At 51.4% G+C, this 23,604-nt stretch overlaps 1 protein-coding gene across 1 annotated transcript in view; it reads left to right on the top strand.

The window, feature by feature from the left end:
- ARHGEF17 (Rho guanine nucleotide exchange factor 17) overlaps nt 1–23,604 on the top strand; it is a 238,479-nt gene that overhangs the window by 65,615 nt on the left and 149,260 nt on the right. The window lies entirely within an intron of this gene.

The following is a 23,604-nucleotide window of genomic DNA, read 5'->3' as shown; positions in this document are numbered from 1 at the left end:
ATTTGGCATTGAATTAGCTGCCTCTGCGTCCAGTATTGGAGTGTAACGGCAGCAGCCTGATTTCTGCCCAGAGATGGATATTTTCCTGATTCTCTTGTCATTCACTGATGACTTTGGCTTGCGTCCAGGATTTCTCATCTGCTGTCTTCATCCTTCATAGTACTGAGTTAGGCAGTTTGCCTTTTCCAGGCTGGGGACTCTGCTGCCTTGGCTTCTCTGAGGCTGCTTTAAGCAGGCCCTTCTGGAGTCTGCTGTTGGCTCTTATAGATTGATTCTGCCTCTAGTGGGTTTTCGCCCCCCCTTTTTGTTTGACTTTAAAGGACCGAACCTAAGATAAAAGAACATTATCACAGAAAGCGCCTTGCTACACCATTTACAGCGCCTTGATTGTTAGATGTTAGAGCTTAGAAATAGCAAGTTGTCACTGTTTAGTTTGCTTGTTTGTTTTGTTGCATTTCACTGTTTGGGCAGTGAAACTAGACAGGTCAGATTCACTCTCTGGGTCTGCTTTTTTTGGCCGTGGTCAGCACGTTGTGTAGTCATTGACACCTGTGCAACATGAGCACCAATTGCTTTTACCTGCTCTGGGCCAGATCTTCAGCCGATGTAAATCAGCACAGCTGTGTTGATGCTCATGGAGCTTACACCAGAGAGGAGCTGACCCCAGCCTTCTGACTTGGTAGCATTTTACAGCTGTTTTGTGTCCACTTTGCCCCATTGTAAATGACCGCACAGTGGTCAAGGCAGGGGAAAATCAGCTCCTCTGTTTTCTAGTCAGTTTCTCAGTTCCAAGAGGGCTGGGAAATGTTTACACTTTAAAAAAGAAAAGTTAATTGCTATATAAACCAATAACATAGAAGAGTTTAGTAACCACCCACTCTTTATTTAGCAGTTGGGCCCTAAGCTATCCAGAATTCCCTTTTTCCACCAGACATAGAAAATTCTTGCTTGACGTTAATAGCTCTTTTGGGGATTTTTTGGTGGGCAAGTAAAATCTCAGTAGTTTTTTTGTTTTTTTACTGTCAATCAATGTAGTAAATGGTGGGTGAGGAGACTGTGGTACCTCTTCATTGCAGAGTGAATGCAGGTGATCGCCACTCGAGTTGGCCTTGCCAATGGTTCCTAGCACTGCAGTAATTTGAGCTGCTCTATGATTCTTTCCCAGTAAATTCTGGGAGAGCTTGTCCATCCTTCTGGACGCACAGGGGAATTGTGGGAAGGCACTGGAGGACTATCAGCGCTTGAGTGGTTTAGACTGTGTCCTCGCTGCAAAGCAGGCAGTTTTACCAGCCCAAGTATAAGCAGCATTTGGGCTTTTGCTTATGCTGCCGGGCGTGCCAGCTAATTCAGTGTCAGGACCCTGGGTGAAGGTAGGCAGGACTAGTGGCAGGAGTTCGGTAGGCAGAACAACCGGTAGGGTTCAAGGTTAGCATCAGGCCGAGGTTTAGGCCGAAGGACAGGGCTGGAGACAGGTCGGGGATCAGGCTCAGGGTCAATATTGGGTGTCAGGGTCCGTGTGGGAGTTCTGGGGTTTCAGCGGGAGTCAAAGCTCAAGGCAGAGCCAAGGTCAATACTAGGAGTTCAGGAACAGAGACATGGTCATTGCAGCTAGCTAGCAGCCCATGCTGTTGCACACCCCTTGGGTTTATATAGGGTGGGGAGCCAATCAGGTGCCATTAGGCTACTGTCTGTTAAACCCCTTGAGGTGGGACTTCCTGTGGTCAGTGTGTGCAGCACGGGTCATGGGTAGGGGAGCGCGGGTTAGTTACAGCTGCAGCTGGGTGGTAGTGTGGGAACTCTACCTGCAAACCCTACGGGCCTGGGTGTGAGACTCTCTGGGCGTAAAACACTACCATGTTTGGCTGAGAGGGTTTTGTGTGTGGACGGGAGGAGGGCTGGGCCAAGAGCCTGAGTGAACTTTGCAGGGAAGACAAGCCCTGTATGTCTTTCATTTCCATGTCACAAGGCTGCTCTGCATGAAAATCATTGATCTGTATTGAAGTTCTGATGGCCCAGACAGTCAGAAGGGAGCTGTTGTTTTGAGCCTGAATGTTGCCAGGGCCAAGTAGGGATAGTCACTGGGAGCTGAGGGCACTCAATGCTTGTGGAAGTCAAAGCAAGTGTCTAAAGATGGGCCTCCAAAGAGAGAATTGGTGGGCACTGAAACTGGCCTGCGGGAGCCTGAAGGAATTAGGGTGACATTTGCCTCCAGTCTCTTGGACTTTAGGAACATTGACACAGAGGAGATCATTTTACGCTTATCTTTTTCAATCCCCTAGGGTCGCCCTAACAAATCCTTGCGCTGCAGCCAAACAGACCGATTACTAAATAAATCACGCCCACCCTTGCACAGCTCGGGCTGGAACACCGGTTCTTTACCTCTGAAACCGGAGGCCTCTAGCAGATTAGCACCGATAGCTCCCTTACCCCGTTTGTGAGCCAGCCACTAGAGGGCAGCATCACACACGCACAAACAGCGTGTGGCATCAGGACGGTGCGTGCTTTCTCCTGCGATAGGTTTGTAGGCAGCTCTGACAAAGAGTTCGTGGATGCTGGAGCAACTGGAGTGAACCACAGTGGGATGGCAAATGCAGAGCGAACTCAGACCAAGAGGTAGTGTGTTCTGGGGAAAGGTCACGAAGAGTTAGGGAATTTTCCCCACCGTGCACTAAGGAGAGAGACCACATCAGGTAATGGGTGATGCTGGGATGACTGCTTATGAAAGGGTCTTTCCTTCCAGGTGCTCTGCTTATGAACCAGGCTGTCAGTTGTGTGAGGCCGCAGAGATCTGTGCATTAGCCCTGGTGTTTCTTGTTATGTTCAGGTGCAAATCACCCAAGGCCACTGCTTTAGGGCCAATTTCAAATTTTACAGGGAAAAGAAATCACATGAGACAAATGTCATGGTTGCTTCATTTCCAGACCTGAAATACTGGTCATGTCTCCGATTGAATCTCAGCCTTGCCTAGAGGTCTGTCATGGGATGCAACCAGGAAAAACTGGGTTTGGTCACAAAGCTTTTCTGACAAATCCATGTGACACACAGAGACTTGGGTCCCAGTGTGGACTGATCTTAGCAAGGTTCCTCCCTGTGGTCTCTGCAGTGTCTGGACATCCACCTGTATCTGGTGCTGGTGTTGAGCCTGCTATGGAGGGAGGCGTCTTTCAAGCTGTGTCTCAATGAAAGCAAAACATACAGAGCAAGGGCGGGATTGTCTGATGGTTGGGGTGGTAGCATAGAACTTGGGAGGCATGGGTTTTGATTTTGTGTTGGGCCACAGACTTCCTGTGTGACCTTGGGCAAGTCATTTAATCTCTCTGTGCTTTAGTTCCCCATTTATAAAGTCTGAACTCTCCTACCTTTTAGGGGTGTTGTGAGGATAACTATTAAAGACAGTGAGATGCTCAGATACTATGGGACTACTAGGGGAAAGCTTAGCCCCATAGCTAACTGGAGAGGGATTGGTTATGCTAGATCCTTGCAGGTTTTCTACTGGAGACACAGGTTCAAATCCAGACCCAGTTTAGGTCTGTGCCCTTCACCAGCCTTGGTACCAGTTGTGTGTGTGTGTTGTCAAAAGTGCAACGGAGCCCCCATCTGCTCTTCCTTAGCCAGAAACTTGTCCCTGGCTCCGACTGCACTGACAGGACACAATATTCCTTTACAGCCCAAGAGGAAGTTTAGATATGAGCCAGCTGCACACTAAAGAGACTGTGACTTGATACCTGACAGCCCCGGCTGTGTCAGGAGGGGGGCAGCTGTACTGGCGACAGTCTGAATGTGTCAGGCCCACAAAGTGGCACTGAAAAGAGCAATTCCCTAGAGCGGGAGCTGGGGGGGATCTGGGAGTCTGGCACCATGCCTTCCATATACACACCAATAACCAAGGCACGGCCTTTCCTGCGTAAGGCTGCTGCAGGAGGTGTGTGGGGGAGGGGCATATGGCCATTACCTTGGGGCCGGTCAGAGATGCAGGAGCCCTGAGTCGGGTCAGAGCACTCTTTGCTACAGTGAGAGGAATCCAGCTGGGTGAAACAAGAAACCGCCTGAATGCTCCATTCCCAGAAACCCTTGAGTTAACCTCAGGGTTTTTTTAGCAGGCCGCTGGAGAGTGAGTGGAGTTCAATGGGGGCAAAGAAGATCTGTGGGGGAGCAGAGGGAGTGGCAGTGCATGGTGGGGGCACCGGGGGGTGATAGGGACAGTGGTGGAGGTGTGGCGGGAGCAGAATGGGGAGTGTGGTCTCCTGCCCTGCAGCTAGGAGGAGCCTCTCCCCTTCCCAAGTATGGGTTCCAACGTGACACACACAATTCTGGGCTGCTGCAAACAGCCACCGGTGTAGCTTACAGCAGCACCCAGGACTGCTCTAACTAAGGCAGCCTCCCCACGGCCAGTGGTGAGCTGGAGCCGGTTCGCATTGGTTCGCTGGAACCGGTTGTTAAATTTAGAAGCCCTTTTTAGAACCAGTTGTCCCGCGAGGGACAACCGGTTCTAAAAGGGCTTCTAAATTTAACAACCGGCCAAAAGTGGCTCCTTAGGTGCCGACTCCGTGGGTGCTCTGGGGCTGGAGCACCCACGGGGAAAATTTGGTGGGTGCAGAGCACCCGCTGGCAGCTCCGCACCCGGCCCCAGCTCACCTCACCTCTGCTCCGCCTCCGCCCCTGAATGCGCCGCCCCACCCTGCTTCTCCGCCCCCCCCCCCGGCTTCCCATGAATCAGCTGTTCATGCGGGAAGCCTGGGAGGGCTGAGAAGCAGGCGGCTGCTTTGCGCTCAGGCCCAGGGAGGCGGAGGTGAGCTGGGGCGCGGGGCACGAGGTGGGCCACCCCCGCCGCAGCAGGTAACCCGGGGGGCGCGCAGGGGAACCACTCCCCACCCCAGCTCACCTCCTCCTCCCTGGGCCTGAGTACAAAGCTGCCGCCTGCTTCTCAGCCCTCCCCAGCTTCCCGCCAAACAGCTGATTCGCAGGAAGCAGGGGGTTGGGGGCGGAGAAGCAGAGCGGGGCGGCACGTTCAGGGGAGAAGGTGGAGGCAGAGCGGAGGTGAGCTGGGGCCAGGCGCGGGGCAGGGAGCTGCCGGTGGGTGCTCTGCACCCACCAAATTTTCCCCATGGGTGCTCCAGCCCCAGAGCACCCAGGGAGTCGGTGCCTAAGGCGCCACTTTTGATGTGATCAGTGGGGGGAGTGGCCACTCCCCCTGCTTCCCTCCCCCCAGCTACGCTACCCCGCCCCTAGGAGCCAGAGGGACCTCCCTGGGAGCCGCCCCAGATGAGCCCTGCCCCCCAGCAGGTCCCTCTGGCTCTTAGGGGCAGGGCAGGGTGGGCACCCAGTACGGTGGCCCACGAGACCCTCCTGCCCAGTTCTGGGGGCAGTCAGGGGACAGGGGATGGGGCAGGAGTCCCGGGGGGGCGGGCCACGACCCCCTCATGAGGTGAGGAGGGGACCAGTTGTTAATATTTTGGCAGCTCATCACTGCCTATGGCTGCCTAGAATTTGCGGCACTAGCCAGAATTGCTGTAGCAACGCGTGCAGCAGCCCTGCCGCCTCCAGCGGGACAAAGAGGGGCTGCAGCGGAGGAGAGAATCTCTGCCCAGGAACATAAACTGGAAGGCAGCAGCGGATCATAAATGTTACATGGTTCAGCCTCTGTGTGGGTGGGAGGGACAGGGACGATGCAAGTGCAGACTTATTTGGCCAGTGTATTACACCCACAATGGATATTTCCAAAATCAGTTCCATTTATTCTTTTATGAAATGCTAAAGGTTTCCTAGAATCATAGAATATCAGGGTTGGAAGGGACCTCAGGAAGTCATCTAGTCCAACCCCCTGCTCAAAGCAGGACCGATCCCCAATTAAATCATCCCAGCCCGGGCTTTGTCAAGCCTGACCTTAAAATCCTCAAAGGAAGGAGATTCCACCACCTCCCTAGGTAACACATTCCAGTGTTTCACCACTCTCCTAGTGAAAAAGTTTTTCCTAATATCCAACCTAAACCTCCCCCACTGCAACTTGAGACCACTACTCCTTGTTCTGTCATCTGGTACCACTGAGAACAGTCTAGAGCCATCCTCTTTGGAACCCCCTTTCAGGTAGTTGAAAGCAGCTATCAAATCCCCCCTCAGTCTTCTCTTCCGCAGACTAAACATCCCCAGTTTCCTCAGCCTCTCCTCATAACTCATGTGTTCCAGTCCCCTAATAATTTTTGTTACCCTCCGCTGGATTCCTTCCAATTTTTGCACATCCTTCTTGTAGTGTGATGCCCAAAACTGGACACAGTACTCCAGATGAGGCCTCACCAGTGTCGAATAGAGGGGAACGATCACGTCCCTCGATCTGCTGGCAATGCCCCTACTTATACATCCCAAAATGCCATTGGCCTTCTTGGCAACAAGGGCACACTGTTGACTCACATCCAACTTCTCGTCCACTGTAACCCCTAGGTCCTTTTCTGCAGAACTGCTGCCGAGCCATTCGGTCCCTAGTCTGTAGCGGTGCATTGGATTCTTCCGTCCTAAGTGCAGGACTCTGCACTTGTCCTTGCTGAACCTGATCAGATTTCTTTTGGCCCAATCCTCCAATTTGTCTAGGTCCCTCTGTATCCTATCACTACCCTCCAGCGTATCTACCTCTCCTCCCAGTTTAGTGTCATCTGCAAACTTGCTGAGGGTGCAATCCACACCATCCTCCAGATCATTTATGAAGATATTGAACAAAACCGGCCCCAGGACCAACCCTTGGGGCACTCCACTTGATACCGGCTGCCAACTAGACATGGAGCCATTGATCACTACCCGTTGAGCCCGACAATCTAGCCAGCTTTCTATCCACCTTATAGTCCATTCATCCAGCCCATACTTCTTTAACTTGCTGGCAAGAATACTGTGGGAGACCGTGTCAAAAGCTTTGTTAAAGTCAAGGAACAACACGTCCACTGCTTTCCCTTCATCCACAGAGCCAGTTATCTCGTCATAGAAGGCAATTAGATTAGTCAAGCATGACTTGCCCTTGGTGAATCCATGCTGGCTGTTCCTGATCACTTTCCTCTCCTCTAAGTGCTTCAGAATTGATTCCTTGAGGACCTGCTCCATGATTTTTCCAGGGACTGAGGTGAGGCTGACTGGCCTGTAGTTCCCAGGATCCTCCTTCTTCCCTTTTTTAAAGATGGGCACTACATTAGCCTTTTTCCAGTCGTCTGGGACTTCCCCCGATCGCCATGAGTTTTCAAAGATAATGACCAATGGCTCTGCAATCACATCCGTCAACTCCTTTAGCACTCTCAGATGCAACACATCCAGCCCCATGGACTTGCAGACGTCCAGCTTTTCTAAATAGTCCCGAACCACTTCTTTCTCCACAGAGGGCTGGTCACCTCTTCCCCATGCTGTGCTGAGCAGTGCAGCAGTCTGGGAGCTGACCTTGTTCGTGAAGACAGAGGCAAAAAAAGCATTGAGTACGTTAGCTTTTTCCACATCCTCTGTCACTAGGTTGCCTCCCTCATTCAGTAAGGGGCCCACACTTTCCTTGACTTTCTTCTTGTTGCTAACATAAAGCAAGACTGTACTTAAAATATCAGTCTTATCTCTGGATCAGCCTTCACCTCAGCTGGCTGATAAGATCTGTTCCGCGCTACCCCTCTAGCTCTCTCCTCTTAGAGAAACTCTCGGGCTTTTATGTTTCTGTGTCAAGCTAATGAGCAAGACCCTCTGGTCCTGCTACTAGGGTGAGTCAGCAAAGAAGCTCTGCACCTCCAGACAAGATCAGACAGCAGGACATCGACAGTGTGCTTGTGCATAGATTTACCTAGATTCCAAGGCCAGAAGGGATCACTGTGATCATCTAAGCTGACCTCCTGTGCCACACGGGCCATGGAACTTACCTGAAATAATTCGTGTGTTCACACTCACTGCTTCCGCATAGCCCACCAGTCCCCATTTCTCTCTTGATCCTGGGACGATATCTCAGCCGAGGAAACGTTTTTACTCCCCTCATCGCTCCCCACAGTAGACTTTCAGAGCATTGTAATTTATTGAGCATCCAGTCTCTGCTCCCCCCTTCCCCCTCCACCCCGCATCCACCTGCTAAACGTGTTGAAAGCTGTCAGGGTGCGTGTGAGAGGTTGACCGTCTCAGTTCTCATGACTCACGCTTTGGCTCAAGCAGACACGTACTGGGCACAGAGACATTGTGGGTTTCTGGACAGCTAAGGGGATATAGAGGCAGTGACCTCTAGGCATGCCAGGCCACCGCCATAATTCAGGGAGACAGCAGAGTGTAGAGCAGGGGGTTCCCAAACTTTTTTCCCTGAGACCCCATCTGTGCAGCTGCAGTAGGCACGACAGTCCGCTGTTAACACATGTCCATCAAGGAGAGGGGCACTGCGGGGTGTGTGGGGCCCCTCTCCTCAGCAGGGCCCAGGGCCCGCCAGAGGGGGCCACAGCCAGCCCCTGCCAACACGCTCCACCTTAGCAGCCATCTGAGTGCCTTGAGCTCATCACCTGGCAGCCCCGCCTGGTCACCCACCCAGCACCCTGGCGCACCTCACAGGTACTCCCTGCCCAGGAACAAGGGAAGGGCCCTGGGTCTGAGAGTGCTGGGCAGAGGCAGGTGCTTGGGCCAGGCCTGGCCGTTACCTATGACTGTCACTATCATGGTATTGTTGAGGCAGTAAAAGCAACATGCCCAGCCCTGGTCCTTGGTGAGGGGCACCGGGCAGGTACTCCAGGGGGTTCAACAGCCATGAATTGTGGGGTGCGGAGGCTCGGAGCAGGAATGGCTGTGAACCCTCGATCCTCCTCCAGCTGCCCTGGGAGCCACCATCTCTCAGGGCCAGCTCCTTCTCCTCACCCTCCGCCCACCGCTGGTGGCTCCACTTCGCCCTCTGCAGCCCACCAGGGGCGTTGGGCTCTTCCACTAACATATACAGTTTGGGGGGGCAATGCCCTCCATGTCCCCCCCCAAACTCCACCCCTGGCAGACCACCTGGGACTGTGCCACAGTTTGGGAATCCCTGGTCTAGACAATGGGGCCCTAGACTGGGAGTCAGACCCGAGGTCTGTTCTGTCGGCAAATCGCTTTCTTTTCCTGTGTCTGTCTCCTCGTCCCTTGTCGGTTTAGAGTGTGAGCGCCATACAGCACCTAGCACAACAGGCCCGTGCTCTGGAGGAAGGGAGGGATTTGCTTTGAGAGTCTTCCCAGCCAGCGCTGAATTCACACTAGTAGCCAAGGGGCCAGTGATGCCCTTCGCTCCCTAAAATGCAGAGATGGGGAAAGACCAGAGAAGGAGAATGTGGATCCAGGAAGCAGTGCTGGATGGGGCGGGACTGACGCAATGGAAACGTCAGTGCAAATAATCGGCCCGATTCTGCCCTCACTTACCTCTGTGCACACCCCATTGATTTCAGCGCCTGTAACTGAAGGCAGAACTTGGCCTGTTGCGAATGGCAGATTGAAGTGGCAGAGAACGAGCCCAGAGAATCCCTCAGCCAGGGAGAGACGATTCCAAGAAGGCCCGTTCCACTCTGACAGGCTGAGCTCCTAAACGAGTTAATTCAGAATGAGCTTTCCTTTCTTCCTGGAGGCCTGAGGAAGTGAAGGATAAGCCCAGCCATGGCTGTCAGAATATCCTCCCTTATTTGGATTCCCAGGCACCGCAGAGGATTTCCAATTAGCAGAGCACAACCCTTTTCCTCCCAAGCTGGAGGCTGAAGTCAGAGCCTAAAAATGCATGAAAATCATGTTGAAACAGAGCAGCCTGCACAAAGCAGGAGTTGATGGAATCGCTCCAGGTTTACACAAGTGCAATTGATGGCAGAATCTGGGCCAACACTCTCTACGAGCTATTCTGGTACCCAAGAGGAGAAATAGAGAAAGGGACATCCCATGGGCTTAGCAACCCAACTAGGGACTGGTTTCCAGGGGAGCTCAGCACCCAACATGCTGATGGCCTTTGAGAATCTGGCCATTGAGCGTTAAGGATTAGAAAAATAACCCCAACTATACACACAAAACGAAGGGCTCAGATTTTCCTGGATGCAATAGCGGATGGATTCCTTCATGAAGTAGTTGCTGAACCAACAAGAGGGGATGCCATTTTAGATTTGGTTTTGGTGAGTAGTGAGGACCTCATAGAAGAAATGGTTGTAGGGGACAACCTTGGTTCGAGTGATCATGAGCTAATTCAGTTTAAACTAAACGGAAGGATAAACAAAAATAGATCTGTGACTAGGGTTTTTTATTTCAAAAGGGCTAACTTTAAAGAATTAAGGAAATTACTTAGGGAAGTGGGTTGGACTGAAAAACTTGTGGATCTAAAGACGGAGGAGGCCTGGGATTACTTCAAATCAAAGTTGCAGAAGCTGTCAGAAGCCTGCATCCCAAGAAAGGGGAAAAAATTCCTAGGCAGGAGTTGTAGACGAAGCTGGATGAGCAAGCGTCTCAGAGAGGTGATTAAGAAAAAACAGAAAGCCTACAGGGAGTGGAAGATGGGAGGGATCAGCCAGGAAAGCCACCTTATTGAGGTCAAAACATGTAGGGATAAAGTGAGAAAGGCCAAAAGCCATGTAGAGTTGGACCTTGCAAAGGGAATTAAAATCAATAGTAAAAGGTTCTATAGCCATATAAATAAGAAGAAAACAAAGAAAGACGAAGTGGGACCGCTAAACACTGAGGATGGAGTGGAGGTTAAGGATAATCTAGGCATGGCCCAATATCTAAACAAATACTTTGCCTCAGTCTTTAATGAGGAGCTTAGGGATAATGGCAGGATGACAAATGGGAATGAGGATATGGAAGTAGATATGACCATATCCGGGGTAGAAACCAAACTTGAACAGCTTAATGGGGCTAAATCGGGGGGCCCAGATAATCTTCATCCAAGAATATTAAAGGAATTAGCACATGAAATTGCAAGCCCATTAGCAAGAATTTTTAATGAATCTGTAAACTCAGGGGTTGTACTGTATGACTGGAGAATTGCTAACATAGTTCCTATTTTTAAGAAAGGGGAAAAAATGTGATCCGGGTAACTACAGGCCTGTTAGTTTGACATCTGTAGTATACAAGGTCTTGGAAAAAAATTTGAAGGAGAATGTAGTTAAGGACATTGAGGTCAATGGTAATTGGGACAAAATACAACATGGTTTTACAAAAGGTACATCATGCAAACCAACCTGATCTCCTTCTTTGAGAAGGTAACAGATTTTGTAGACAAAGGAAACGCAGTGGATCTAATTTACCTCGATTTCAGTAAGGCATTTGATACAGTTCCACATGGGGAATTATTAGTTAAATTGGCAAAGATGGGGATCAATATGAAAATTGAAAGGTGGATAAGGAATTGGTTAAAGGGGAGACTACAACGGGTCATACTGAAAAGTGAACTGCAAGGCTGGAGGGAGCTTACTAGTGGAGTTCCTCAGGGATTGGTTTTGGGACCAATCTTATTCAATCTTTTTATTACTGACCTTGGCACAAAAAGTGGGAGTGTGCTAATAAAGTTTGCGGATGACACAAAGCTGGGAGGTATTGCCAATACAGAGGAGGACCGGGATATCATACAGGAAGATCTGGATGACCTTGTGAACTGGAGGAATAGTAATAGGATGAAATGTAATAGTGATAAGGAAGTTTAGACTTGAAATTAGACAAAGGTTTCTAACCATCAGAGGAGTGAAGTTCTGGAACAGCCTTCCAAGGGAAGCAGTGAGGGCAAAAGACATATCTGGCTTCAAGACTAAGCTTGATAAGTTTGAGGGGATGGTATGATGGGATAGCCTAATTTTGGCATTTAATTGATCTTTCACTATTAGTGGTAGATATGCCCAATGGCCTGTGATGGGATGTTAGATGGGGTGGGATCTGAATTACTACAGAGAATTCTTTCCTGTAGTAACAATTCTCGTTGTTCTCTGACTGGGGCTACAGCTAATACTTAGCACCAGCATTCCCCTCGTCCTCGTTATGGTTAACCACTGGCAAAGAGGATGTGGTTAAAGTGAGCTTTGATTGTGGTGAGTTCATGCTAATGAAAGGTGGCTGAGTGGCAGCTCTAGAGACCCAAGACCTGTTTATCTGCCGCATAGGAAGCAGCTGGGTTGCCTGTCAGCCTCCCTTGGAAGGAGGAAAGAGGAACTAAGCCTCCCTGTTTCCAAAACAGATACTACTTAATGTCCATCTTCATGCGGCAGCCACCTGTTGACTAGGAGCTGCTGTCACCAATAGGCCATTGATGAACTGCAAGCAACAGCCATTGAACAGGTCTGGATTTGAACCCTTGACCTGGAGGAGGCTGGCTGTGTACGGTCAGTTGATCCCTTTGCTTTCATTCACTGTATAGCAATAACCTTTCATTTGCCTTCTGTGGACAGAGGCTCAGAACACGGCACACCATGTTGACCCTGGGGCTTGATGGATAGATTTGGGTGAATGCCCTGCCTGATGAAGAAACGCTTTGCCTCACTGGTTCCCCATTGGGTGCAGGAGAGGGCTCCAGGCTGGGGCAGGGGGTTGGCGTGTGTGGGAGGGGGAAGATTCCAGCAGGGGGTGCAGGCTCTGGGGTGGGGCCGGGGATGAGGGATTTGGGGTGCGGGAGGGGGCTCCAGGCTGGAGCCGAGAGGTTCAGCGTGCGGGAGGGGACTCCGGGCTGAGGCAGGGGGTTGGGGTGCAGGAGCGGATGTGGAGTCCCAGCGGCACTTACCACGGCTCCCAGGAAGCAGCTGCCAGGTCCCTGCAGCCCCTAGATACATGGGTGGCCAGGGAGGCTCCTTGTGCCTGCAGGCACCACCTCCGCAGCTCCCATTGGTCGCGGTTCCCAGCCAATGGGATCTGCGGATCCTCCCTGGCCCCCCATGCACCTAAGAGCCACAGGAACCTGGTGGCCGCTTCCGGGAGTCGCACAGAGCCAGGGCAGGCAGGGAGCCTGTCTTAGCCCCGGGCCCCTGCTGCGCCACCGACCAGACTTTTAACATTCTGGTCAAAAAACGGATGCCTGGCAGCCCTAGGTAGCAAAAATCACACAGGAGTGGCAGGTTTCAGAGTAACAGCCGTGTTAGTCTGTATTCGCAAAAAGAAAAGGAGTACTTGTGGCACCTTAGAGACTAACCAATTTATTTGAGCATGAGCTTTCGTGAGCTACAGCTCACTTCCTGCGGTGAGTCCCTGCAGCGGAGGGGGCCCAGGGAAGCAAGCTGGCTGAGGCTAGGAAGCTGCCAGGAGCTGGAGTGTCAGAGGTCCCCGGAGGGGTGGCCCTGAAGCCTGGGGGCCGTGTACTGATTTAAGACAGCGCTCTGGTTGTTTGTTTAAACCAGTGGTCCCCAAACTGTGGGGCAGACCTGCTAGGGGGGTGCGGAGGAACATTTGAGGGGGCATAGTGGGGCCCAGGCCACCCCTCCCTCCCACCCCGCGTCAGGCAGGAAGGGAGTGCCGCCCAGCCCCGCTCTGCCCCCCACTCTGCCCCAGCTGCAGCTCCAGCCCTGGCCACGGGCACTGGCCCCCGGCCCTGGCTCCTAACTGCAGCTCCCGCCCTGCTCTCAGCCCAGGGGCGGGGGGCGCAACCGAAAGAGTTTGTGTATCACTGGCTTAAGCTTTAGGGTAAAAGAATACACCTCCTTACCTGGGACATGGCGTGGCAATGCATGTTTGAGCCGGGGTGTAGCGGTGGCCCACTTGGTGACACCTGCTCATAGTCCATGGCAAAGGCGTTGTGCCACCGTTCACTCCACCGCTCCGTTGCCAGTAGCCCTGCGCCGTCACCTTCTGCTGCCACCTGCCTCTGAGAGCTCTGCGAGTTGGTCTCTTGAGGTTCCACCGTCTCTCAGTGATTTCAGCTGGGCTCTCAGTGGGGGAACCTCGCTGCTGGTGCAGACTGGGCCGTCTCTTCCACAGAAACACTGTCCCACAGCAGGACTAAGCACTTAGACCTGATTATCAGTGATTTCAGCTGTAGTGGTGGTCAGTTAACAAAACAAAACACTATCTGTGGAGCCTGATCAGCTCTGTCTTTAAACAGTGGAGAGGGGCAGGTCAAATCCTACTTGTGACTCAGACAGACCATCAAGCAAAACACCTGTCCCCACTCTCTCTCTCTCTCTTTCTCGATGCCCTCAATCAGCACAGGCTAAGTACAGTTCTACTGCCCTTTACTCATACAATAAGAATAATAACATTTCATGACACACACACCCCCACACACATTCAAGTGATTTGTAACCCAACCCCAGCCAAAATCTATCACTTGGGCAACACAGCTCTGTTTGCTGGATACCTAGGTAGATTAGGTGTGACTGTAAATACAATCTGGTCCTGAAGCCTTTCCCCCCAGCCCCCCAGCTCATCACTAGCTGTCAGGGAGAGCTCATTTAGACTTTGCTTACAAATCATAATTTGAAATTATTAGGTTGGCCAACATCATGGAAATGAATGCACTGATATTGTCGTAAAAAAACCCAACAGCTGTATGAGGAAGCTAGTCTATGCTCATAGTTTTCAAATCTATGATACTTTTTCAGATGCACGTATTTTATCACACACTGTATCTGCTTTTAAAGTGTGTATTAATGTTTCAATTTCAATTCAAATTTCCAAACCGTCACTAAATCGGAATGTAACTAGTTCACAAACCTGCGGGGGGGGGAGGGATGCTAGGGAAATTCAAGGGGTGGGGGGATGTAGGGAAATCACTGGCTGGGATCCAGCTCCGAAGCATGGTGGCTCCCAAGGCTGGGAATTAGCAATTGACTGTTCCGTGGGCACCATGTGCTGGCCTTTGGCAGTAGAGCGTGTAAGAGAGCTGCACCCGGCTAGCAGATCCTTTCCGAAGTGACTTCTCTGTGAGCACTGCTTCCTGCTTCAGTGTGTCAACATGCTGGAAGCCAAGAGGACCAGTCTGCTGATGCTCCCCAGAGCCATGTTGCCATCTGCTCCAGCCCACGGATTCCGGCTTGGCACAGTCCCTCTGCAGAGGGGGTGCCAGGCAGCACCTGTCTTTCTGTGTGAATGTCAGAAGATGCTACTTGTGGGGTGGGGAGGGGGAATGCCTGAGGCATCCAGCTTCATTGGTGATGGCCCTCTCTGGTGGGGTCAGATCAAGATGCATGCTGGGAATTGAAGTCTCAGTGGGCCTCTTGTGTTGGTGAAAGGTGAGGGCAGTCATGGGCCAGGCTTTGGAGCTCCGGGCTGCATTTCAGGCACCCGAGCATTGGCTGGGAAGCGAGCTAAGCACTCCCTTATCCTGCTGCTGGAGCCAGCTAGCCAGCCTTGGGGAATGGAAATATGGTGTCAGTGTTTCGCAGTGAGAGTAATTAACCGTTGGAGCGATTTCCCAAGGGCTGTGGTGGATTTGTCATCACTACAATTTTTTTAAATCAGGATCTGCTGTCGAAATGATTTGGGGGCAGTTCCCTGGCCTGTGTTAGACAGGAGGTCACAGTGGTCCCTCCTGGCCTTGGAATCGCTCTGTCTGTGAAGGCAGACATGGTCCCTGAACTCTCTCCAGGCACAGACCCTGACATGAGGGGGGGGGGGGGGCGCAGTTCTATTGCCTGTCGACTTGGGCACAGCCTGTGTACCTGGATAGACAGAGAGATCTAAGGCTGGGGACAGACCTGCCCACTTGAGACAGACACATACAGACACCTAGCAGGGCATAGCTAATTAAAGTCTAGCCCCGGTGCTGTTAATACAGCGCCTGTCATTTTCATCCTGGGTACGTCGAGACTGCAGTCGGGGGGGGGGAGGGGGGGGGAGGGGTGATTGCAGCAGGTGTAGACGCACTTGAGCTGCCTTTAATCGAACTAGCTCCGGTGCCCGTCACTGTGGGACCGCAGCACTGCAGGTTTCAGCACAGGACAGCGAACTGAGCGAGTACCCAGGCCAGGCGAACGCGTACAGCTCACGCTGAAGCCAGCCCTGACGCTCTCTGCTGGGGGTGGACCGGAATAGTGCATGTGCTGGAGGTTAGCTTCTGCATGTCGCTCGACCCTCTCAAAAGCCGTGAGCCTTGCTGTATTCTCATTAGTCCAGAACGGGAACTGCACAGCACCCACAGGCTGCAAGCGCCTCCAGGGACGATGGTCCCTCCAGGCATTGGGTTCTCTCTGGAGACTGTCAGCTCAGAACATAGACTGGAAGGGACCCCCTGGGTCATGGAGTCCAGTCCCTGGATTGCAAGCAAGCCCCTCCTATCATCCCATTCATGAACAGATCAAGCTGCATCTCACCCTTAAGTGTCTTGCCCCCACTGCTCCTCCTGGGAGGCTGTTCCTGAACCTCACTCCTGTGATGGTTTGAAACAGTTACCAGATACTGGTGATAGGTTTAGGATGTGGACCCTATTGCCTGGACTGAAATTACAAATTGCATCACACTGGCTACCAAGCCGTCCTCAGCTGATGACTTCTTGTGTCAGGTGCATCAGACCTGATATTTTTACATGGCCTGCAGGCCACATTCAGATTCTGCAGAATCTCAGAGGTTTTTTTGTTTGTTTTTTTTTAAAGAAAGTGCGCAGTCCTTGCGGTTGCAAAGGAACCTTCCAGCTGTGAATCAAGGGTTCACCAAGACAGTGTTTCCTTCCTGACTCAGCAGAGAACTTGGAACTATGGCTTGGAGAAATGAGAATCTTCCTGTCCCCAGCTAATCTAATGGGCACGCCAGCCGACGCAAATGCTTTAATCTCAATTCGAACTAGGTCACTGCAGATCATTTTAGTGGGTGGCATGGGGAGGGAGTTGGGGGCTGCTGCAGGGAAAGAAATGCAGGTGGGAAAAAGGAGAAGAAGAGACACATCCACGCGAAGGAGGGAATTAGACAAGGGAGGGTGAGGAAGAGACAAAGGGGAGAAATAGGAGTGGTCAGTATTAACCACTGTGGGACACTGAATGTGACAGCATTAATACAGGACACCCACTCGCAGTCTAGTTACTGTATACAGGCCAGATTCTCCCCTTGATCTTAGGGCAAAGCTCCCATTAACACCCGTGCATGGAGCTTATACTCAAATAAACTGGTTAGTCTCTAAGGTGCCACAAGTCCTCCTTTTCTTTTTGAGGTGAATAAAGAGTCCTACGTTTATACCCGGGCTCACAATTAATAGTGGAACTGGCCCCGCCCCACGGAGTGAGTGTCTGTGCTGGCTGTGAACCAGCCACTTGACCTGATGGAAAGGCCCCTGATGCCATGCCATCACTGGGGTGCTGAGACACCCAGTCCCACCAGTTCGAATGGTAGAGCAGTGCCACGCTTGTACTTGAAGCCTGTAAACTCACTGAGCTTCTCTCCTCCCTTGTTTCATCTGAGAGCAGGAATGTTTTTCCCAGGCCCTGCTGTAGAGGAGCCATAGTGTCAATATTGACAGGCATGAATGACCCGTCTGTTGGACTGACTGGAGGAGGTTCAGAGAGCCCCTTGATTGCCTGCCAAAGCCCTTGGAGGCTGGGAGCTAGGCTGGCAGGCAGCCACTTGTCCTGCCTAGAGCAAAAGCCATTCCTGGTCACTGTCTCTTCCCCACTGCTGGGCAGGACTGACTCAGAGACTGGTGGAAGGGGGAAGCCCTTCATAAAACCAAGGTAGGGGCAGGGATTATTGCACTGAATCTTCTTGGGGCAGGCGCATTGTGATGGGATCCCCAGGGTACAACCTGGAACTGGGGTACCGCTGTGCCCCCTTAACTCTCCAGCCTGGGCTCTCTCACAATGCTTTGCTAGTGACAAGCAGCAAACAGCCCACCCCCACCCTGCTTCTTCCTGCCCCTGCCCCACCCGCCTCTTCCCCACCCAGTTTTGCCCCTGAGCGCACTGCACCCTCACACCTCTCCCCTCCCCTCCAGCGCCTCTTGATGCCACGAAACAGCTGATCCGTGGCAGGAGCTGATGGGGGAGAAGAAGGTTCTGGTAGGGGGGTTGCCGGTGGCCACCGCTCACCTCCTCACCCCCCACCTGCCTCACAAAGGGGGAACCATCTGAGACTGTGCTATGGTGGTGATTGCACTTTACGACTGTGAACACCTGTAATACGGTAATGCCTAGTGGCCCCAATCAGAGATTACGACCCAGTTATGCTAGGTCTTATAGAACACAGAGGAAGAGTCATCCTCTACCCCAAAGGGTTTACGATCCATGTCTGGGAGGGACAGCAGGTGGGTACGACACACAGCTGGGGAAGCACAAGGTGACAATGTGACGGTTTGGGTGCCATGGTGACATTGATGCAAACACGGCGGGCAGTGTGTAAACTAGTGAGACTTCATGTTGGCTGCCTTTTTATTTTCGGTAACCAGAGAGTAAGTAACTGGGAAGGGAATGACTAGTTCTACACTCCTCCCTAGTTTAACGTATTCCTAGGAACTGACTGTGACCAGCTTTGCAAACAGGGTCATTTTTACTGGCAAAAATGCAAAGCTATTTTGAAGACAGTCCAGCATACATCTTTCCCCTGCAAGTTACTCCAGTCATTTCCTGATGCCACTAATTGCAGACCCTTCTCCTTAGTCTGGGAAGGGGACTGTAAATGAAGCGCGCTCCCTCACAGTGTCTGCACTCTCAATGAGCTTGTTTCTTCAGCTGTCTTAGCTCTGGTTTCAGAGTAGCAGCCATGTTAGTCTGTATCCGCAAAAAGAACAGGAGGACTTGTGGCACCTTAGAGACTAACAAATTTATTTGAGCATCAAGCTTTCGTGGGCTACAGCCCACTTCATCGGATGTATAGAATGGAACATATAGTAAGAAGATATATATATACATACAGAGAACATGAAAAGGTGGAAGTAGCCATATGAACTGTAGAGGCTAATTGATTAAGATGAGCTATTATCAGCAGGAGAAAAAAATTTTTGTAATGATAATCAAGATGGCCCATTTAGACAGTTGACAAGAAGATGTGAGGATACTTAACTTAGGGAAATAGATTCAATATGTGTAATGACCCAGCCACTCCCAGTCTCTATTCAAACCCAAGTTAATGGTATCTAGTTTGCATATTAATTCAAGCTCAGCAGTTGCTGCAGTTTCCACGGTATGCATCCGATGAAGTGAGCTGTAGCTCACGAAAGCTAATGCTCAAATAAATTGGTTAGTCTCTAAGGTGCCACAAGTACTCTTTTTCTTTTTGCGAATACAGACTAACACGGCTGTTACTCTGAATCCTTGGAGTCTGTTTTTGAAGCTTTTCTGTTGCAAAATTGCCACCTTTAAGTCTAAAAGAAAAGGAGTACTTGTGGCACCTTAGAGACGAACCAATTTATTTGAGCATAAACTTTCATGAGCTACAGCTCACTTCATCGGTATGCATCCGATGAAGTGAGCTGTAGCTCACGAAAGCTTATGCTCAAATAAATTGGTTCGTCTCTAAGGTGCCACAAGTACTCCTTTTCTTTTTGTGAATACAGACTAACACGGCTGTTACTCTGAAACCTTTAAGTCTGTTACTGAGTGGCCAGAGAGGTTGAAGTGTTCTCTTACTGGTTTTTGAATGTTATGATTCCTGATGTCAGATTTGTGTCCATTTATTCTTTGGCGTAGAGACTGTCCTGTTTGGCCAATGTACATGGCAGAGGGGCATTGCTGGCACATGATGGCATATATCACATTTGTAGATGTGCAGGTGAACGAGCCCCTGATTGCGTGGCTAATGTGATTAGGTCCTCTGATGGTGTCACTTGAATAAATATGTGGACACAGTTGGCAACGGGCTTTGTTGCAAGGATAGGTTCCTGGGTTAGTATTTTTGTTGTGTGGTTGCTGGAGAGTATTTGCTTCAGGTTGGGGGGCTGTCTGTAAGCGAGGACTGGTCTGTTTCCCAAGATCTGTGAGAGTGAGGGATCATTTTTCAGGATAGGTTGGAGATCTTTGATGATGCACTGGAGAGGTTTTAGTTGAGGGCTGAAGGTGACAGCTAGTGGCGTTCTGTTATCTTTGTTGGGCCTGTCCTTGTAGTAGGTGACTTCTGGGAACTCTTCTGGCTCTGTCAGTCTGTTTCTTCACTTCCGCAGGTGGGTATTGTAGTTGTAAGAATGCTTGATAGAGATCTTGTAGGTGTTTGTCTCTGTCTGAGGGATTGGAGCAAATGCGGTTGTATCTTAGAGCTTGGCTGTAGAAAATGGATTGTGTGGTGTGTCCTGGATGGAAGCTGGAGGCATGTAGGTAAGTATAGCGGTCAGTAGATTTCCGGTATAGGGTGGTGTTTTTGTGACCATCGCTTATTAGCACAGTAGTGTCCATGAAATGGACCGCTTGTGTGGATTGGTCTAGGCTGAGGTTGATGGTGAGATGGAAATTGTTGAAATCATGGTGGAATTCCTCAAAGGCTTCTTTTCCATGTGTCCAGATGATGAAGATGTCATCAGTGTAGCGCAAGTAGAGTAGGGGCATTAGGGGACGAGAGCTGAGGAAGCGTTGTTCTAAGTCAGCCATAAGAATGTTGGCATACTGTGGGGCCATGCGGGTACCCATAGCAGTGCCGCTGACTTGAAGGTATACATTGTCCCTAAATGTAAAATAGTTATGGGTAAGGACAAAGTCACAAAGTTCAGCCACCACGTTTGCCATGATATTATCGGGGATACTGTTCCTGATAGCTTGTAGTCCATCTTTGTGTGGAATGTTGATGTAGAGGGCTTCTACATCCATAGTGGCCAGGATGGTGTTTTCTGGAAGATCACCGATGTCTTAGCTCTGAATTTGGTGCCTGATTGGCAGCCCTGGGGAGCAAAGGCCTTGTTTAGCCACAGAACAGGTACAGCAGGGACAAAAAGCAGGACCAGCTGTTGAGCCTGGCCTAGAATGACTTCTTCCAGGAGCAAGGGGAGCTTAGCTGTAGCCTCTCTGCTGAGACTGGGGCCTAGGTGTGAACACACCTCTTCCTCTCTAGCAACTGAACTGAAACCCCTTTGCTGCAGGCCCCCAAACAGCTGGGAGTTGGCTGTGAAGCCAGTGAGAGAGATCAGCCAATTACAGACAGCTCAAGGGGCAGACCGGGCTAGCTGGCCCTGCCATTCTTATCTCTTTATAAATACAGACATGACTGAGCAAATGTGTATATCTATAAACCTCATTATCCATTGGATTGTCTTTCCCCCCCACCCCTTCATCCGTTGCTCATCTGCTTAGCTTGTAAACGATTCAGGGAAGGGGTCAGGGGCTGGACTGGATGACCTCTCCGAGTTCCTTCCAGCCCTACGTTTCTCTGATTCTGTGTCTTCAGAAATGCATGTGCAGCGCCTAGCACCCCAGGCCCCGATCCTGATGAAAATCATGACCAATGCTCTTCTTTAGACCAGTTTGTCTGCCACAAGCCAGAGCAGCAACCAATTGGTTGCTTAGATCCCAATCCTGCAACCCGCTGAGTGTCCCGACTGCCGTGGGCACCATCAGAGTCAGGTCATGCATGGCTGTAGGAATGGCAGTGGGGTGGGAGCTGGGGCCAGTGAGTTTGTTGCAGTGGGCACACGGCCCCTTGCATTGGGCCCTACAGCTGTTGTTGACTTTGGTCCAGAGGTTTTCTAGGCCTTTGGCAACCCGGATCCTGCTTTGACAGCTCCCAGCAGCATTATGCTGTCCGCGCCCTGTCATTTCACACCCCTGGTACTTGAGTGTGCATGAGTTGGAGGTGGGGGTTTAATGGGGGTTGTATCCTCTTTTGGTGCCTCTCTGGAAAATCAAGGATCCCTGAAAGGCAGCGTCCCTGTCCACCGAACCCTCAGGAGCGTGGTGTGTAACTTCCCAGTGATTTGGGGGAGAATGGAGGAGAGAAAAACCCTGCCTTGGCGTGGAGGAAACCAAGCTGAGTGTCCTCTCTCTCTAGCGCTTGTACCTGATGCTGCCCGGTCCGGGGAGACCTGCTGTGTATTTCGAGTTAGAGAAACAGAAAATTACATGGTCTGGGCTGTTCAAAGAATCTGTTCTCTGCGAGATGAATAGCATCGCTGTGCCGGGACCTGGTGCCAAGTCACATGCTTTCACTTTAACTACGTGCACACTCAGCGCTCTGGGTTTGTTGTCTTCTCTCAGCTGAGGTGGGGAGAGAGTTTTCGGGGTGATCTGTTGTGTACAAACCTGCAGGATCCTAAGGGGCTTAGGGGTCTGTCCATCAGGTAGTCCACCCCCTGGGAGTTCATGTCCAAGCTGAGCTTGACTTAATCTTATCGTCTCCTGAGACAAATGCACTGGGAGGTGGTGGAATCTCCATCCTTAGAGGTTTTTAAGGTCAGGCTTGACAAAGCCCTGGCTGGGATGATTTAGTTGGGGATTGGTCCTGCTTTGAGCAGGGGGTTGGACTAGATGACCTCCTGAGGTCCCTTCCAACCCTGATATTCTATGATTCTATGATTACTGGGCAGTTTACTATGTGGGCAAAAGACATGGAAAAAAGAAGTTTGTTCTGTGTGAACAATCAAGGCTGAGTCTTCCAGGAGTTCCCAATCCTGCCTCTATTTTATTGCCCACAATCAGCAGGTTGCAAAATTGTCAGTGTGATTACTAGTGAATGCCAGGGACAGCCCCTGCAAATCAGGCAGCTCTTGTTTCGATAGCTTTGGCCTGATTTTCCCCCACAAAGTGCTGAGCTTCTGGGGCTGCCGCTGGCTCGGCACATGCTCAGCGCCTTGCAGGATCAGGTCTTGGATGCTCAGAAAGCACCAGCTATCTAGCAGGTGGTGGGGTTCCAGTTGCCTAAATGAGCAAAAGTTGCCCTGGTGTGAATGGTTCCTACTAGCCCTTAACTCAGAGTTTCTCCCTGGGGATGAATACCTGCCCAGCCAGTGGCTAACAGGGCTCATTCTGAGGGCTTCACTCCCCTCTTTTCCACTCTTTACGACAGCTGTAGCTTGGTTCATTCACTCGGTAGTGACACAGATAGCCTGCCCAGGACAGTGGGTCTATCCCAGAGGAATAACAATGCGCTTTCCAGCAGGATGTCCTCCCATTGCGATGTTCCTAATAAACCTTTCAGCGAGTCAGCTCGGGTTTCCACGAAGCTGGACTGGGGCCTTCTGCAGGGTTTGGGTGTCCTTCTGGGCTGACGTGCTGCCAAGATCCTCTCGGCTGCATTGGCTGTGCTTCGGCCGGCTTAGAGAGGGCCCCTGTCTCTGCCACTCTGCATGGAAGGCAGGGATGGAGCGAGGGTGGCCGGGTACCCAGGTTTTGAACTGGAAAGTCCGGTCGAAAAGGGGTCCTGAGAGTGTCCGGTCAGTCTTCTGACTGGACACCCAGCGTCTGGTTACTGCAGGCGGGGCAGGTGCGGAAGTGCTGGGTCATCACCCAAGCCAGCCCCTACTCAGCCAGGGCCACCTCCGACTGCGTCGGGCGGCTGCAGCTCCCAGCCCTGGCGTTGCAGGTGAGTCCCTTCTGACCTGGTCGGGGGTGGGGGCAGGTGGCAGGGGAAAAGCAGCGAGTGGATGTGGAGTGGCAGCCTGCTCAACCCATGAAAGGCCAGCTGGGAGCATTACATCGGCAGAACAAACACCAATTGGCTAGAAATATCGTAGGCGCGGGATGCTGAGTGCTGATTTTAGGGGACGAGAGCAGGCTACCATGACCCTCTTTTCCCTTTGGGCCAATCCAGTTACGAATGCTGCCCCTCTGGCTCCCTTTTGGCATCTTACAGACTCGATGCTGGCACAGC

The sequence above is a fragment of the Lepidochelys kempii genome, chromosome 1 (assembly GCF_965140265.1).
Source record: "Lepidochelys kempii isolate rLepKem1 chromosome 1, rLepKem1.hap2, whole genome shotgun sequence".
NCBI lineage: Eukaryota > Metazoa > Chordata > Testudines > Cheloniidae > Lepidochelys > Lepidochelys kempii.
The sequence above is the reverse complement of the archived record's forward strand: the minus strand, read 5'-3'. Positions and strand labels throughout refer to the sequence as shown.